The sequence below is a fragment of the Ovis canadensis genome, chromosome 23 (genome assembly GCF_042477335.2).
Source record: "Ovis canadensis isolate MfBH-ARS-UI-01 breed Bighorn chromosome 23, ARS-UI_OviCan_v2, whole genome shotgun sequence".
Lineage (NCBI taxonomy): Eukaryota > Metazoa > Chordata > Mammalia > Artiodactyla > Bovidae > Ovis > Ovis canadensis.
Window position 1 is genome coordinate 64090046 of NC_091267.1, and position 12109 is coordinate 64102154.

Genomic DNA, 12109 nt, shown 5'->3' on the forward strand with positions numbered 1-12109 from the left:
GGTTGGGGAACTAAGATCCCACATGCTCTGTGGTATGGCCAATGAGTTAATAAGATAAAATAAGTAAAATTACTTAGAAATGTTTAAGACTTTATATGTGTGTATGTGTGCGCGCTTACGTGTTACCATTCTTTCATCCTTTGGGTATGTCCCACCAGGCATGTAGAGTCCAATTGTTTGTTTTAAAGTCACTTGGAATAGCACCTCCCTGTGAGTAATCAACTTGATGCACAGTTAGGTTTTGTTTCAATTTGTTTTCACTTTTTAGGGATTGCCTTTTAATATAAATTGAATTTTATTATGTTAAATGTTTACATAGTTCTACAATAAAATCTGCAGAACAGATATATTTAGAGAATTCTAGCTTCTCTATTATTGGCTCTTCCTCATAGGCAGCTTTTAAGTATTTTTTTATGATTTAGTCTATTATTTTTTAATATAAGCAAATATGTATATACGTTTGTATCTGATGGAGTGAGGGAATCACATTATGATTTCACAATTTTTAATGGTTATTTTTCTATTCAGACTTGTTTCTCCTTGTATCATTAAGTATTTTATGTTTTTCCAGCTTTGAATTCCTTTCATTTAGATTTTCCAATTTATTAGCATGCAGTAGTTCATAATCTTTCTAAAACTATTTTGACTGTAAATTATTTCCTCATTATTTTTTACATTGTTTGTATATCTTTCTACTTTTTCTTGGTCTTACTACAGAATCATCTAGTCTTTTCAACAAATTGTTTTTTATTGTTATTCATATTTATTGCTTTTCTTCCCTCTCACCCACCATCATCAAATATCACTGATTTTTTTCTCTTAGCTTTTGCACTGAACACTTAGCTCTTCGGTTTCAATATATCTTGTTTGTCAAATAAATGTGTGTGGTGCTATAAATCCCTTTTAAGTATTATCTTACACACACTTTGACACTTGGTGTTTTCATTGTATTTTGCAGTTTCCTTTATTACAATTTCTCTATTCTAGTATGTAATGGTATTTTTTACATTTTCAGATTTTTAGGAATTTTAAGCTACCCTTTTGTTATTGATTTCTAAATTTATTGCATTATGATCAGAGAGCATGGCCTACATGATGTTAATTCTCTGGAATTTATTGAAGGGCATGACTGATCTTTGTGACTATTCCTTATATTCCTTGGAAAGAATATGTATCCTTTATTTGTTGAGTATAAAGCTCTCTATTAGAGTGAACTGACTAATTGAGTTATTAAAATATATTTTATCTTCAATTTTTAAATATAAACTATTCAGTCTATCAGCTTCTAAGTTCATACACACAATTCCCGACTTATGATGGTTCAACTTGAGACTATTCAGCTATGTGGTGATGGGAAAGCGATACACTTTCAGTAGAAACTGTCCTTTGAATTTTGATCTTTGATCTTTTCCTGGGCTATCAGTATTCAGTACAGTATTCTCTCCTGACACTGGGCTGTGGCAGTGAGTCACAGTTCCTAGTCAGTCACAAGGTCACCAGGGTGCACAACTGAGGTATTAACAACTGTGCTGTACCCAAACAGCTGCTTTGCTTTTCACTTTCAGTACAGTATTCAGTGGGTTTCCAAGGTGGCGCTAGTGGTAAAGAACCCGTCTGCCAATGCAGGAGACATAAGAGACGTGGGTTCAGTCCTTGGGTTGGGAAGATCCCCTGGAGGAGGGCACGGCAACCCACTCCAGCACTCTTGCCTGGAGAACCCCATGGACAGAGGAGCCTGGTGGGCTATGGTCCACGGGGTCACACAGAGTTGGACACAACTAAAGCAACTTAGCATACACACACAGTATTTAATAAATTACATGAAATAGTCAACACTTTGTTATAAAATAGGCTTTCTGTTAGATAATCTTACCCAACTGTTGGCTAATGTAAGTATTCTGAGCATGTTTAAGGTAGGCTAGGCTAAGCCATGGTTAGTAGATCAATGTATTAAGTGTTTTCAGTGTTTTAATGTTTCAGTGTTTTCAAGATAAAACTCCTTCGTAAGTCAAAGAAGATCTCTATATTAAGTGTCCAATTATGCTTGTTGATTCTTCCATCAGTTGTTGCTTTATATTTTTTGAGGTGATATTGTTGGGTGCATATAGTTTGTAATCTTTATAGCTTCTCAGTGTTGTACTGCATATGTCCTCTTTGTCCCTTGTGAAGGTTTCTACTTTAATGCCTATTTTGAGTGATATTAAATGGTTTCTTTTGATTCATATTTATCCTGTATCTCTTTTTCCATCTGTTAATATTTGAATAATGATTCACTGGGCACTCTCTTTGGCAGTGTCACACAACAGCATGACAAACATCAGGATGCCCCCAAGTCCAAGCTCAGCTCCAAGTTGCAACAAGTAGCCTCAGCTGTCTCTGATCCTGCCCTGTACCCTGCTCATTTTCTCATCATTTTTCTCCCCTACGATGGTCTTGTTCATTATTATATTCCTATGTTGTAGCACTGTACCTGACATTTAGCAGGCACTCAGTAAATATTTGTTCAGTATGAATGCCCTCAAAGAACATACAGCCTTGTTAGGGAAATAAGATCCCTTTAAGAATAATTGATGGAGCACTTACTATCTGTGAAATCTTTCCCACACGTATCACCTCTCTGATCTCATCTCCAACCTTCCCCCTCCCTCTGACTCTGTTCCATCCGGACTGATCCTACCATTGTTGCGTTTACCAAGCTCATCTCTGCTTCAGGATCTTTATACCTGCTCTCCCTCGCCTTTTCACAGCTCACTCCTTCGCACTTCAGGTCTGCTTGGATGGCATATTCTCAGACAACCTTCCCTAATCGTCCTGTTTAAAATACTACCCTCTCTCCCAATCTAGTCATTCTCTGTGGTCGTTTTTTTCTTTTTAAGTAACAGTTATCACTGTATAATATTACATTATTTGTTTGGCTACATGCTTACTATCTCTAGAATGTAAGCTCTTTAAAGACATCTAGAGCAGTGCCTGGCAAAGAGTAGACACTCACTAAATTTTTGTTGAGAGAATTTTCAGTTAATTCTCAAGGAAAAAGCTTTAAAGAAATGCGAGGGTACCTATTTTTATGGATGAAGTAAATAAAGCTGCTGTTGCTGCTAAGTCGCTTCAGTCGTGTCCGACTCTGTGAGACCCCATGGACTGCAGCCCACCAGGCTCCTCCGTCCATGGGATTTTCCAGGCAAGAGTACTGGAGTGGGGTGCCACTGCCTTCTCCAAACATAAAGCTGAGAAGTTTCAGTAACTTGCCTAGGAACACAGCAATGGAGCAGGATGTGAACGTAGGTCCCTTTGACCCCACAGCCCATCCATAATCCCCACCACCATGTTCAGTTCAGTTTTCAGTTCAGCCGCTCAGTCGTGTCCGACTCTTTGCGACCCCATGAATCGCAGCACACCAGGCCTCCCTGTCCATCACCAACTCCCAGAGTTCACTCAGACTCATGTCCATTGAGTCCGTGATGCCATCCAGTCATCTCATCCTTGGTTGTCCCCTTCTCCTCCTGCCCCCAATCCCTCCCAGCATCAGAGTCTTTTCCAATAAGTCAACTCTTCGCATGAGGTGGCCAAAGTACTGGAGTTTCAACTTTAGCATCATTCCTTCAAAAGAAGACCCAGAGCTGATCTCCTTCAGAATGGACTGGTTGGATCTCCTCCCAGTCCAAGGGACTCTCAAGAGTCTTCTCCAACACCACAGTTCAAAAGCATCAATTCTTTGGTGCTCAGCTTTCTTCACAGTCCAACTCTCACATCCATACATGACCATTGGAAAAACCATAGCCTTGACTAGATGTACCTTTGTTGGCAAAGTAATGTCTCTGCTTTTCAACATGCTATCTAGGTTGGACAAAACTTTCCTTCCAAGGAGTAAGCGTCTTTTAATTTCATGGCTGCAATCACCATCTGCAGTGATTTTGGAGCCCCCCAAAATAAAGTCTGACACTGTTTCCACTGTTTCCCCATCTATTTCCCATGAAGTGATGGGACCAGATGCCATGATCTTCGTTTTCTGAATGTTGAGCTTTAAGCCAACTTGTTCACTCTCCTCTTTCACTTTCATCAAGAGGCTTTTTAGTTCCTCTTCACTTTCTGCCATAAGGGTGGTGTCATCTGCATATCTGAGGTTATTGATATTTCTCCCAGCAATCTTGATTCCAGCTTGTGCTTCTTCCAGCCCAGCGTTTCTCATGATGTACTCTGCATGTAAGTTAAATAAGCAGGGTGACAATATACAGCCTTGACGTACTCCTTTTCCTATTTGGAACCAGTCTGTTGATCCATGTCCAGTTCTAACTGTTGCTTCCTGACCTGCATACAGGTTTCTCAAGAGTCAGGTCAGGTGGCCTGGTATTCCCATCTCTTTCAGAATTTTCCACAGTTTATTGTGATCCACACAGTCAAAGGCTTTGGCATAGTCAATAAAGCAGAAATAGATGTTTTTCTGGAACTCTCTTGCTTTTTCCATGGTCCAGTGGATGTTGGCAATTTGGTCTCTGGTTCCTCTGCCTTTTCTAAAACCAGCTTGAATATCTCTAAGTTCGCAGTTCACGTGTTGCTGAAGCCTGGCTTGGAGAATACTGTCTCCTAATGAAGGAGATGGAAACTCACGAAACCATAGGGAATCAAGTGTGAGCTGGGGGCTTGTGGTTTTTCTGATGAGATCAGCTGGGATGAAGTCACTGCTCGGCAGAGGGCTGGGCACTTTGGATGACTGAGAGTTGGAAAGGTAGGGACGGGAGTGAGGGCAAATCCTTGGCTCAGTCCATGATTGCCCACCATAGCCTTTTCCTTGGCTGAAGAATCGGTTCTGATTTGCTCCCTGGGGTAGCAGGGAGGGTAGAGGGTAGGCTGTAGGGGAGAAGGGCATGAGCCTGCCTTCCCGGGCCTTTGGGTTAAACAGTTCAACAAAGAACCCTCACCAAGGAGCCTTGTGGACTGCGGTACAGATACGAATTCTAAGGAGTGCAGCCTCGGGTTAAGTTCAGACCAGGTCTAAACTCCCCTTAGAAGCGGATTATCTGTGTTGGGGAAAGCAGTTGTGGGGGAGGCATCCAGGCTGTAGGGGCTTCTGAGCCAGAGCTTGTGTTTGTTCATGTATTATTTTTGGCTGCGCTGGGTCCTTGTTGCTCCAGGCGCGCTTTCTCTAGTGGCGGCGAGTGGGGCTACTCTCTGGTTGCGGGGCATGGACTTCTCATTGCAGCAGCTTCTCTTGTGGAGCGCAGGCTCCAGCTGTAATGGCTTCAGCAGCTCTGGTGCACCAGCTCAGAAGCTGTGGCCCACGGGCTTAGGCATCCTGCAGCATATGGAATATTTCCAGCTCAGGGATCCAACCTGTGTCCCCTGCGTTGGCATGCAGATTCTTAACCATGGGGCCACCAGGAAAGTCCCAGGGTGTCTTATTTAGAGAGGATAGGGATTACTGTTGAACCAGGTAGGAGCTGACCTGAGAATCAGCCTCCCCCAGAAAGGATGAGGGCGAGGAAACAGCTTCGACCACGAGTGGCGTCCATGGCCTTCTCATTTCCAGTGATAGAGGTGGCTCGCTTGGCCTGGGAGGGGGCTGTGGCCCCCGGACGTCTTAGGAGCAGGCCGTGGCTCCTGCCGCACTTCCTCACTGGGGTCACCTTGCAGGCCAGGCTCCAGCCAGTTCTGGGTAACCAAGGCAAGGAGAGAGCAGAGGGCAGGAAGCGTGTAGGGACAGTTCAAAGGCAGCAGCTGGGGGCAGTTTCTGGGAAGTGAAAGTCAGCCAGGCAAAGGAAAAGGGAAGAAGCAAAAGCAGAGAGGCATCAGCTACCATCAGGAGAAAGGGAAAGAAAACTCTCAGCGGGCTCGAAGTGTTCTGGGAGCCTCAGCGAGTGAGGGTCCTGCGGGCCACTTCTCCCTCTTTTTCAAAATTGGCTACCCTGGGCCTCTGTTGCTGGGTGTAGGCTTTTCTCTAGTTGCAGAGGGCATGAGCCACGCTTCAGCTGCAGCCTGCAGGCTCCTCACTGCGATGGCTGCTCTTGCTGCAGAGCACAGGTTCTAGGGTGCAGCGGGCTCTAGCGCAGTTGTGTGCCTGGGCTCAGGTGCCCCACAGCAAGCAGAATCCTCCTGGACCAGGGATCAAACCTGTGTCCCTTGCATTGTCAGGCGGATTCCCAAACACTGGACCGCCAGGGAGGTCCCTGGCCAAAGGTTTTCTTGGAAGAATGGGACTGAAAGGCTGAGTCTTGGAACCAGGTATCCTTATCCTTTTCAGGGCTCCTTCCTGAGAGGTAGATGTGAGGTATATGTTGCTCAAATGCTCATAGCATCCTTCTTCTTCAAATTGTTGTTTAGTCGCTAAGTTGAATCCGACACTTTGCGACCCCATGGACTGTAGCCCGCCAGACTCCTCTGTCCATGGGATTTCCCAGGCAAGAATACTGGAGTGGGTTGCTATTTCCTCCTCCAGAGGATCTTTGCAACCCAGGGATCGAACCTGCATTATGGCTCCTAAATTGGCAGGCGGATTCTTTACCACTAGGGAAGATCCTGCTTCAAATGCCTCTTCCCTAAAAGGTGGCACTTGATTATCCTCAAACCTCTAAAAAGGTAGTAACTGTAATTTTGGTCCTCAGTTCAGTTCAGTTCAGTCGCTCAGTCATGTCCGACTCTTTGCGACCCCATGAATCACAGCACGCCAGGCCTCCCTGTCCATCACCAACTCCTGGAGTTCACTCAGAGTTGTGTCCATCGAGTCAGTGATGCCATCCAGCCATCTCATCCTCGGTCGTCCCCTTCTCCTCCTGCCTCCAATCCCTCCCAGCATCAAAGTCTTCTCTAATGAGTCAACTCTTCGCATGAGGTAGCCAAAGTACTGGAGTTTCAGCTTTAGCATCATTCCTTCCAAAGAAATCCCCAGGTTGATCTCCTTTAGAATGGACTGGTTGGATCTCCTTGGACTCCAAGGGACTCTCAAGAGTCTTTTCCAACACTACAGTTCAAAAGCATCAATTCTTCAGCGCTCAGCTTTCTTCACAGTCCAACTCTCACATCCATACGTGACTACTGGAAAAACCATAGCCTTGACTAGATGGACCTTAGTCAAGGTCAATTGTTTCCCTCAAGGTTGTCTCCCAAGAAAAATGCTTTAAAATAACAAAAGATGTTGGCGATGTTAAGGTAAGATACCTTGCCCCTCAGAGCTGAAAGCTGAAAGTCCTTTGTACAAACACTCATTATAAAATTCTTATGTCACTAAAATGATGCCACTGTTTTTAAAATGTTTTGTTTTTGCTTTTGGTGAAATCATCATTTACAGGGCTCCCTGCCTGCAAAGTTCTCTCTTGTGCCTGTGATGCTAAGTGAGACTGTTGGATGACAAGTTCACTTGTTGGGCTAAAAACTGTCTAGATTTAAGGCTGATTTGGAGTCTCCTAGGACAAGGAAAGGCTGGATAAATTATAACTCTTTCAGTTAATGTTAATCACCATTCAGTTATTTACTCTAAAGTATGGTGCCCCAGTAGGCTCACTCTGTGTCTTTATTGAATGACAGAATGCTTGAAAAATGAAAGCTTTTGGTTGAAAAGCATTTAAAGTACATAGAATCACAACTGTGGACCGTCTCCTAAATGTTCCTTTCTATTCCTCCCCTTCCCCATAAATTTTGCATTTTAGGCCCTAGAGTTATGGGTCCTAGAGTCTAGGGCCTCGCCTTTGGAACTCTGATCCAGGGATCAGCAGTATCTGCCTCATCTGGAAACTTGTTAGAAACATAGACACTCCATCTCCACCTTGGATCCACTGAAGAAGATTCTGCATTGTAACAAGACCTCCGAGTGATTTGTGCGCATGTTCAAAGTTGGAGAAACACTGCTGTAAGGCACCTGGGCCCCCTCCTTCCTGAGGCATCAGGTTAGGAGGCCCTGCTGGGGCCTGGCTTCAGCAAACAGCTATTAGGGTCACTGGGCAGCTCCACAAAGCACAGTGTGGGGAGGGCTGGAGGCTACAGAGGGTTCAAATCCCTGTGGTACTGCTGAAGGAACTTTATCACGTGGGCAAGTGGCTTAAAAAATTTTAATCTTACAGAAAAGTTGCAAGAATAGTACAAAGAACTTCCATATAGCCTTTATCACTATTCACTGATTATTAACATTTTGAAGAATCCGCCTGCCAATTCAGGAGATGTGAGCTCAATCCCTGGGTTGGGAAGATCCCCTGGAGAAGGCAATGGCAACCCACTCCACTATTCTTGCCTGGAGAATCCCATGGACAAAGGAGCCTGGCAAGCTATAGTCCATGGGGTTACAGAAGAGTAGGACACAACTTAGCAACTAAACAACGGCAGCACAATACAATACTACTCAACAATAAAAAGGAACTAGGTACTGATACATAGGATAATATTTTGGATCTCAAAAACAACATGCTGAGTGAAAGAACCCAGTTACCAAAAAACACATACTATAAGATTTTATTTATGTGAAATTCTAGAAAAACCAAAACCTTAGCAACAGGAGCCAATGTCAGTGGTTACCTGCGGTCTGGAGTACGGAGGTGAGGACTGACTGCAGAGGGGCAGAAGGGAACATTCTGGAGTGATGGGAGTGTTCTAAAACTAGGTCATCACGGTAATCGCACGATGTATACATTTACCTAAATTCACTCTCTATTTAAAAAAGGTTAATGTAGATTATAGTCTAATGCAGATTATACCTCAAAAAAACTGTAAACAAGACCCAAACATATCCGTCTTCCGCTGGAGTTCAACTCATTCATGAGCGTGTCTTCCTTCACAGCCTGGCTCCAAACCTATCTTCCCAGTCTTAGCTCCCACCTCTCCCCTCCGCGCATTCACTCAACAAACATTCGAACATTCCATGAATGGCCCAGCATTAGGCATTCTGCAGAGGGCCAGAAAAGAGAACCTCTGTCCTCAGGGAACTCACAGTCCAGTCTAGGAGCAGAAAGAAAGGGTGCCCAACATGGACAAACACCAGGGATCCTAGAGGATCACTGAGTCTTAAACAAGACAAAGAAGAAGATACATTCTAGTCACTCTGAATTTCAAGTTTCAATTTAATCTTTTGAACAGAGACTATGGATTCACACTCCATTCACATTCCCCTCCCTACCCCATCCCCATGCTCCACTCTGGGATTCTGATAGCTTCTGTTCACAGCTGCTCTTGTGGCCCTTGATAGATCTGGCTCTTACAGCCATTTACTAAGGAAAGAAAAAAGAGAGAGGGAGGGACGAAGGAAGGAAGGGAATGGAGCCTTTGCCCCATCCGTCTACTCTCTTCCTCATCGAGCCTGGCTTTGGCCACCTAGAAAGCTAAAAGAGGGCTTCCCTGGTGGCTCAGTGTAAAGAATTTGCCTGCAATGCAGGAGACACAGGTTCAATCCCTGGGCTGGGAAGAGACCCCAAAGAAGGAAATGGCAACCCGCTCCAATATTCTTACCTGGAAAATCCCCAAGGACAGAGGAGCCTGGTGGGCTGCAGCCCAGGGGTCACAAAAGAGACTTGACTTAGTGACTAAACAAAACAAAGCTAAAAGAACAAATCGCTTGAAAAGTCAAATGCACATCAGTCATACTTTAAGTCAAAGGAGATGACAGGGTTCACTATAGTGCTTTTAGGAATGTGAGAATCACTTCTAGTATTCAGGTTAATCAATGTCAAGTGATTTTGCAAAAGCAACTTGGATAACTGTAAAAATAAAACAAAATGCTGGGTTAACTCTAAAATCTCTATGTACTAACTCTTGCCTGGAGCTGTGAGCTGTTAACTGCTAGGCCATTTCCAGAGGAATACTGTATTATCCTATTCCCTCCTAGGTGGGCAGTGCAAGAGGTGAAAGCTCTCTGTCTCCACTTCTGGGATGAAAAGGTTAAAGCTCTGGATTCTCCTTACCCTGTCGTTGTTCATGTTAAGTTGTGTCTGACTCTTTGGTACCCTGTGGACTGCAGTAGGCCAGGGTTCCCTGTCCTTCACCATCTCCCAGAGTTTGCTCAAACTCCTGTCCATTGATTCAGTGATGCCAACCAACCATCTTGTCCTCTGTCGCCCCCTTCTCCTCCTGCCTTCAATTTTTCCCACCATCAGGGTCTTTGGGGAAGTTCCATTTCACAGGAGGTGGAGCCATCAAAAATGACAAAAGAGGAAGAAAGCTTTCAAGGCTTTGCCTGCCCAGGACAGGATGGATCTGGGAAATGAGACATGTCATTCAGGGAGGTTTCAGGAAAGTTGGCAGGTTAGCTCCTCTGGGGCTGTGGTCTTCAAAATTCCTTACTTACCTCCTAAAGGAAATTTGACAAATTATGTTTCTTCTTGTATTTTTAAAGGTCATATGTAAAATGTTCCATCCTAAGTTTAAATAATTTCTGGCATATTACAGGTGAAAGTGAAAGTGAAGTGGCTCAGACGTGTCCGACTCTGAGACCCCATGGACTCTACCCTACCAGGCTCCTCTGTCCATGGGATTTTCCAGGCAATAGTACTGGAGTGGATTGCCATTTCCTTCTCCATATTATAGGTATTGCCATTTAAAAATAGGATTGTTACATCATTCTTTAAATGTATCCAAGGGAATCTAAATACCATGATGAAACTAGCGTCCATTTAAAAAAACACGAACAAGCAATTCTTTAAGAGAAATTTAACACAATTCTTTTTCTCCTTAACTTGTATTTCTATTCCACTTGCCCCTGAACATTTTAATGTGATATTTTAGGTTGCAAAGTCTTTTATTGATCAGCCTGTTGCATTTCCTTATAAAAAATTGAAAAAAGCTCTGAGTCCCTAAGTTTAAAACGTTCATCTTGATCGTATTACCAATACAATTTTGTTATTTTTGGTTCAATTTTGAATATCTAGTTTATCTAAATTACATATCATGAATTTTGATCAACTGTGAAAATCACAGCAGAAAGGAACCCAACTTTGTAAAGCAATTATCTTCCAATTAAAAAAAAAAACTGTTAAAGTGTAAAATATTTTTGCTGGAATAAAATAGGGTTCAGAGTCAACTCTATTTCTAGTTTACACTTGTAAGGATAGAAGCATGAAACATTTTGTTCATTCATTCAACAAATTTTTATTGAGCGCCTCCTACATGGCAATAGGAACTCTAGGCACTTGGGATAAACTAGTAGACACTGCAGACAAATCTCAGCTCTCGTGGAGCCTACATTCTAGGGGAAATGACAGACAATAAGCAGTACATGTAACACATAAGGAGACAGTGCAGTCTGTTAGAAGATAAGAGCTATGGGAAGACAGAGCGGGGAAGGGGAGCCTGGGGTTTAGAGTGAGGGCTCAGGATAGGCTGTGATTTTAAAAAGGTCAGGGTGGGCCTCAGGGAGAAGATGGTATTTGACTAAAGTAGGTGAGGGAGTTAGCAGTGCAGATATCTGGGGAAGTGGGTGGCAAGAAGAGGGAACAGTTAATGCAAAGGTCCTACCTTGAGAGCTTGGCTGGTGTCTTCTGAGGTCAGGTAGGAGGTCCGTAAGGCCACAGCAGAGTCATCCAGGAGAGGAGGAACAGAAGATGAGATCAGAGAGGTAAGGATCAGAAGTGTGGCAGTGCTGCAGAGCTCATAGGACCCTGTAGACTATTGTAAGGATATAGACTTTTAGGCTGAATGAAATGAGGAGCCACAGAAGGGATTTAAGCAGACGTATATTTTAGGAGGATCACTCTGGCTGTTATGCTGAGAATAGACTCTAAGGGGCAAGCATGAATGCAGGGAGAGCTTTGAGAAGAGTAACTCTAGCATTAGGTGATGGTGGAACGGACCAGGGGCCAGTGGAGGTGGTAAGGGATACTTTGGCTCTGGACTAGACATGGGATGGATAAGAAAGAGGGAAGTCTAGCATGACTCCAGGGCTTTTGGTCTGAGCAACTTCAAGGATGGACGTGTCATCAACAGAGATAGGGAAGTGGTTGGGCTGAAGAGATCTGAGGGAGAAGACGTGTAGCAGGCTGCTGGTATCATCATCTGGAGTTCAGATGAGGAGTTGGAGATAAAGGGATAAATTTGGGAGTTGTCATCCTATATGATGATATCATGTATCTTACAGGGTACTGCAAGTCAGGAGACCTGATTAGATCACCAGTGAAATGTGAGTAGATAAAGAAAAACA